General features: G+C 38.2%; 1 long non-coding RNA gene across 1 annotated transcript in view; it reads right to left on the bottom strand.

Moving 5' to 3' along the window:
* Positions 1 to 533: 533 nt before the first annotated feature.
* The window catches only part of LOC132303565 (uncharacterized), a 28,973-nt gene continuing 23,241 nt past the window's right edge, over positions 534 to 6,265 (bottom strand). Inside the window, exon 3 of the long non-coding RNA XR_009481283.1 lies at positions 534 to 1,591. This is a non-coding gene — a long non-coding RNA (uncharacterized LOC132303565). The remainder of the gene's footprint in view (positions 1,592 to 6,265) is intronic.

The raw sequence follows: 6,265 nt of genomic DNA, 5'->3' as shown, positions 1-6,265 counted from the left end.
TTTTTGTACCTTTAATAAATAGTAGAGGAACATTTCTTATATTATTTATAAAAATAAATTCAAACGAAAAATGATCAAAATGGAAAATATGCAAGGCGTTGTTTTGCACGCTTTTTAAGTTCGAGGATGGTTTAGTGAACAACAGGGGTCGTTTATGTACTATAACGTTACTAGAGGAATGTCAAGTGCACTTCACCAAGGAAAAAAAAAATGCAAGACAAAGGCTATTTTTTATACTATAATGGCTCAATGTGGTCAATCCAACAACTCACTATACGTTTGGAAGCTAGGAATTGGGCACTTAAAATTGGAATTAGAGAAAAGTTAATTCAAACTTTAAACCAGTTTTTCCCAATTCCAATTGCAAGGGCCAACGCACCAATTCCGTGTGCTTCCTAATGTGGCGTCAAATAATTCCAAGGATGCCATTTGGGAAATTCAATGTGTACTCCAACGGGAAACGTCAGTCAGAAAAACAATAGGCGTACTGGTTGTAGATAAACTCAACCATAAAAGCAGAGTGGCATAAAATGCTTAATTACTAGCAAAACGATGTATTCAACCATACAAATATTTCAAAGCATTCAAGTTAATAAACACATCACAAGACTTTCCACATAATATTAACAGTTCCGTCTTTCCTTTCCCCTTGTATTACACTCAAGTCATTAACTAAGAAAACCCAGAAAATTTTTCCAGCAGGCGTGTCATGCAATACCCTGTCCAAAATTGCACCCAGCATCCGTGGCGCGCAGTGCAAATAGCATACGAGAAGTGTGGACCGTCCTGACTTCGTTATATCATACCGGTCAGCAACATCATCAAGCCATGCCCTTTTTCTTTCCTCGCCACGAAGGTTGAAAGAAAAAGGGCTTAGTTATTCCTGCAGACTCGGATACTCGTCGTCATGGTAGCCCCAAGTTACATACATTCAACATCAAATATAATAGTTCAACATAAATGTAAGCAATCCCAGCAAGAACACAAAACAAATGAAAGTATGACCTAAAGTATTACCTTCTCAATTTTCATGTACAGCATCAGCAACGTCCCTCTCAGCTACAAATATAAATGTAGCCCTTGATCTAATCAAAGGACACAAAAACCACCTCCATAGATCCCCAAGGTATTAAAATTTTAAATGTGAATAAATAAAGAAGCGAGTAAGGATATATCACTACACATTGGAAATCTTGTGGATGATGAAACATGTAAAAAATTCTAAATAGTCAAAGGAGTATAAATAATATTTGTAAAATGGACTTACTGATGCCATGGAAATAAGGATATATCAGTAGATATATACAGATATCGGGGACATCTTACTCCATGGTAAGCCATTATTCTAGCCACAAATCCAAAATTCAAAATCCTCACGCTGACCTTGTAGGCAAGCACGAGGCATCAACTCTCACAAGCAATGCCATGAAGCTCATTCCAGGTACGCATTACAGGTTAGGCTGTACAGCTGAATATAGATGGCATTTCCAAGGACCATCCACCATGATATGTGGACACCAAGTCATTTGCTTCAATGCAATTCGTCTAGCTAAAAGAGAAGCCTTCATGTGCATCTTACTGTGCCAGGTACCTATTTTGCACCTTAATTAATCTTTATAATGTTGCAAGTTATATTCATGTGCTCAAATGCATAATCAATCATTTGTGTCACTTCTCACTCCCCTCATTTTTATATATTCATATATAGATACACAAATTGGTCATAAAATATTTAATATTGCTTTTTAAGCAATGAAAATCTTGATTAGACAAATATTATCACCTTTTTCCATGTTTGATAATTAAAATATGAAGTAAACCAACAAAGGTCTAGTGCCATGTCTGCTGCAAAGATTTAAGCAGATAATAATATATTTTTGTAATGCTCAAGTTAAATTCACTGATACAGGAATGCAAAGTGATGTCTTGCTTACCAACTTCACAGGGTATGTAAGTTTTAAATGTAGCTCTCTCTTTAACCTCAAAGTTACTTCCCTCAATAGAATAACAGGAAGCAAGCTACAGTAGCATTGAAAAAAGAAAATATTATACGAAGAGATCATACTTAGTTGAATGATTTTCAACTCAGCTATATCTGGAAACAACTAGGTAGTGCATGAATCAGGAATCTAATTAGGATCAATGTGTATGTTTTAAAACTTGGAAAATAGTGTATATTTGTTGAACTCATATCAAGTAAGTTAAAAGCAAAATATATACCAAAAAGGGTAAAGTGCACTAAAACCCCTAAGCTTTCTTCTCTCTCAAAAAACCATCATGAACTATCAAAAAGACACCTAACCCCTGAACTATCTGATTTTTGCAAATTGTCAAGTCCCATTAGATATTTAACAGAAATTAAGAGCATGTCTGTCACGTGAGCCAGGCAAAAATTTTAAAAAGACAAAATTACTCATCATAAGAGCTAAAACCATTAATTATGAAAAAAAAAAAAAACAAAAAAAAAAGGAGCTAAAACCATAGGCAACGTCACTACAACCACCGGCCTCCACCACCATCCCATTGTTGTAACTACCACCACCATTCCAACATTACAACCACAGCGGTGCCACCACCGACACCACCACCCCCACACTGGCGCTGCCACCACCACCACCATCCCCAACCCCACAGTCGGCAGTGGAAATCAATGGAGAGAGAAAATGAACATTGTCTCCCCCTCTCTCTCCACCACAAATAACCACCACTGGGAGCACCACCACCATCCCCACCACACAATTAGCAGTGGCACCGCCACCACCATCCCCACCCCAAACCACCACTACCAATTCCGGGTAATGAACCACCACAACTGAATTACAACTCTCTCTCTCTATTTCTTCATTGATGAGCGCTGAAAAGTGCGTATTTAAACCCTTTAAGCTTAGGCATTCTAGTACCTTTATCTATCTTACTTTACCATTTTAGATTGATTTCGTATTATTTCCATTTTCAAGCACTTATCCCGAAAATAAGCTAACTCAGCCAAATAAGAGCTTAATTGAAGCAATTCTGAGATGAATCAAAGAAAGGAGCCAAGTGGAAGCAAAAGGAAGAAAAAGGTGGAAATCAACATCTTCGATCGATTGCAGATCAAAGTTCGATCGATCGAACATAATCGATCTCAGCACTTCAAGATGGATCAAAGCCATGATGACATTTTCAGAGATCTAAAAAGTTCGATCGATCCAACATCATTCTTCGATCGATCGAACTTCTTTGTCCTTATCCAAATGATTGATCTTATCTAGTTGTACCACCCTACCAACCACTTTTGTCCTTTTCCCAAAAATATCTCCAAAATATCTCAGATTTGTCTTTATCCAAAAAGCGTCACCATTGAAGATCGATCTAGCCTAAGTTCGATAGATCTCAGCCATGTTCGATCGATCCAAGTCCAAGGTTCGATCGATCGAACTTCCTCCAGTGCGAAAAAGTTAAATTTCCAGCTCATTGAAAGTTGTCCTTTATCCAATCATTGGGGAATATTGTGTGCACGACCCCAGCTCATTTTGGGTGTCATTTGACCTACCTATATAAGGATAAGGATTGCTTTTTACAAAGGGGGAGCCTCATATCATATCTCATACTTTTAGAGAACTCTTGAAGAGGAAGCTTATAGGAGAAAGCTAGAGACACCATTGGAGACTCTTCATCAACCAAGGAGCAAATCTCTACCACGGAGTTAGCCCTTGAGGGTTGGAGAAGCACTACCATGAGTGGCTAGACATCCTCTTAGGGCTAGAGTTAGCCCCAAGCATGTTTTCTACATCTTGATTTTGTGTATTATTGAGGGATTAGTGTTGTAATGCATGTTTTGGCACTTTTATATATATAAATCTTGTTTATTCAATGATTTATGTGGTTTAATACTTCCAATTGATCATTTCATTCTATCAATATGTCTATGTATGCTAGAATAGATGTTCATGTGTTTGTCTCTATTTCTTATGTTATTGATGCATGTCTATGTGTATTAATGCCATAAATCTAGAGATTGTCAAAACATAGTGCCTAAAGGAATGCTCTTGTGATTCTCTAGATGGTTCATGCTCATTTCTTGATGGATTGTGCCTCTCCCTTAGCTTAATTAGTTTAATTTCATGTCATTAGCTTAATTGTAGTTTAGTGGTAGCATAGTTGTTAGATGGGAGGACAATCTATGCTTGTTGTTTGATGTTCCATACTTTTGAATGCAAGTAGCATATGTCTCTAATTTTGTGTTGTGTGTGGTTGTGAGCTTAATGAAAAGATTAATGACTTCCTAGATATGTTGTGTTTTTCACATGCTATTTAGAAAATATATACTTAATTGCTAGATATATTGTGCTTTTCACATGTTGATTAGACAATGTATGCTTAATTGGTCACCCGTGCTATTTGAATTAACCAAACACACACACACATCAATATTGCAACACACATTTCCCTCATTAGTCATTAGTTAAGGGTGTAGAAAAGCATTGTTTGGTGGTGACCTTTAAACCCCAAGATCTCTCTCTCTCTTTCTTACTTACTCTTTATTGCTTTCAATTATTTAGTTTAATTTGCTCTCTAGTTTAATCAACCAACCAACCATTCGTTTGATCACTCGACCTACTAACCCTAATAGCGATTCCACAACCAAATTCGACTTCAATCCCTTGAGGTGATCCCTACTCGCCCTAACTATATTATTTTTAGTGAAGGTAGTAGTGGCTTCTATAAATATAAAACTTGGCCCTCGCCTTAATGCACACTTCCTCTAAGCTTTGGTCTCACGACGAACCACCATTCATCGATGGATAAATAATTCCGGCCATCTTCGACGAAATAGTGCGGCCAATTCTCGACTGAACAATTCTGGCGAACGGCTACAATCTCTTCTCCAACGCCATCGCCACCTCGGGCCTCCAGTACTAGATCCATTTTATACCGAAGGCTCAAAAGTTCTTTTAGAAGCTCGATTGGACATCGCTAAGTATACTATTGTAGGGCAGCGTTACGTCTTCAACGTGCTAGGAGGAAAAAGGATGATCCATATGAAGATATGGATGCATAGATTGATTGGGCTTTGAAGCAAGCAAGAAGCTTGGTCCTTGATTGCGGTGAAATCAGAGATGATTGGCCACTTTCAGGATGTTCCTTTTCACATGATGGCAGTGTTGGTCTCAGCATGGTGACCGTGTGTAATTAGGGTTTGGATAGAACATGAAGTGTAGGAGAGATACGCGTGAGAAAGAAGTTGGAGTGGTTAGGGTTTTAAAATTACGTAAACGCCCAAGTTATTATGAGGTAGCAGACTCTAAGTGAGGGTATTTTTGTACGATATACCCGGTATTTGCCACATCAGGATAGAACTCAAAACGGTGCTGATGAGCGCTGAAAAGTGCGTATTTAAACCCCTTAAGCTTAGGCATTCTAGTACCTTTATCTATCTTTTTACCGTTTAAGATTGATTTCGTATTATTTCCATTTTCAGGCACTTATCCCGAAAATAAGCTAACTCAGCCAAATAAAAGCTTAATTGAAGCAATTCTGGGATTAAACAAAGAAAGGAACAAAGTGGAGAAAGAAAGAAGCAAATGAAGCCAAAGGTGGGAAGCAGCAAAGTTCGATCGATCCAACTTCAAGGTTAGATCGATCGAACACTGATCGATCTCAGTACTTCAAGATAGATCCAAACCTTGACCCAAAGCAGAAAGTCCAAAGTTCGATCGATCCAACACCACCCTTCGATCGATCGAACACTTTTGTCCTTATTCAAATGATTGATTTTATCCACAGCTGTACCACCCACTAACCACTTTTATCCTTTTCCCAAAAATATCCCCCAAAATATCTCGGATTTGTCTTTTCCCAAAAAGCTCAACCATTGGATCGATCCAGCCTCAGTTCGATAGATCTCAGCCAAGTTCGATAGATCTCAGCCAAGTTCGATCGATCCAAGTCCAAGGTTCGATCAATCGAACTTCCTCCAGTACGAAAAAGTTAAATTTCCAGCTCATTGAAAGTTGTCCTTTATCCAATCATTAGGAAATATTGTGTGCACGACCCCAGCTCATTTTGGGTGTCATTTGACCTACCTATAAAAGGAATATGATGCACTTTTTGAGATATACAATTCTAGGGAGCCTAATATCATATCATCTCTTGGAGAGCAAGCTTAGAGGAGGAGGAGGAGGCCAGAGACACCATTGGAGTTCGTCATCAACAAGGAGCAGATTTCTTCCATAGAGTTAGCCCTTAAGAGTTGGAGCAACATCACCATGAGTGGCTAGATATC

The sequence above is a fragment of the Cornus florida genome, unplaced genomic scaffold, assembly GCF_030987335.1.
Source record: "Cornus florida cultivar Cherokee Brave unplaced genomic scaffold, ASM3098733v1 CherokeeBrave_3.0.0_Hap2_Chr04, whole genome shotgun sequence".
NCBI classification, from domain to species: Eukaryota; Viridiplantae; Streptophyta; class Magnoliopsida; order Cornales; family Cornaceae; genus Cornus; species Cornus florida.
Note: the sequence above shows the minus strand (reverse complement) of the source record. Positions and strands in the feature narration are given on the sequence as shown.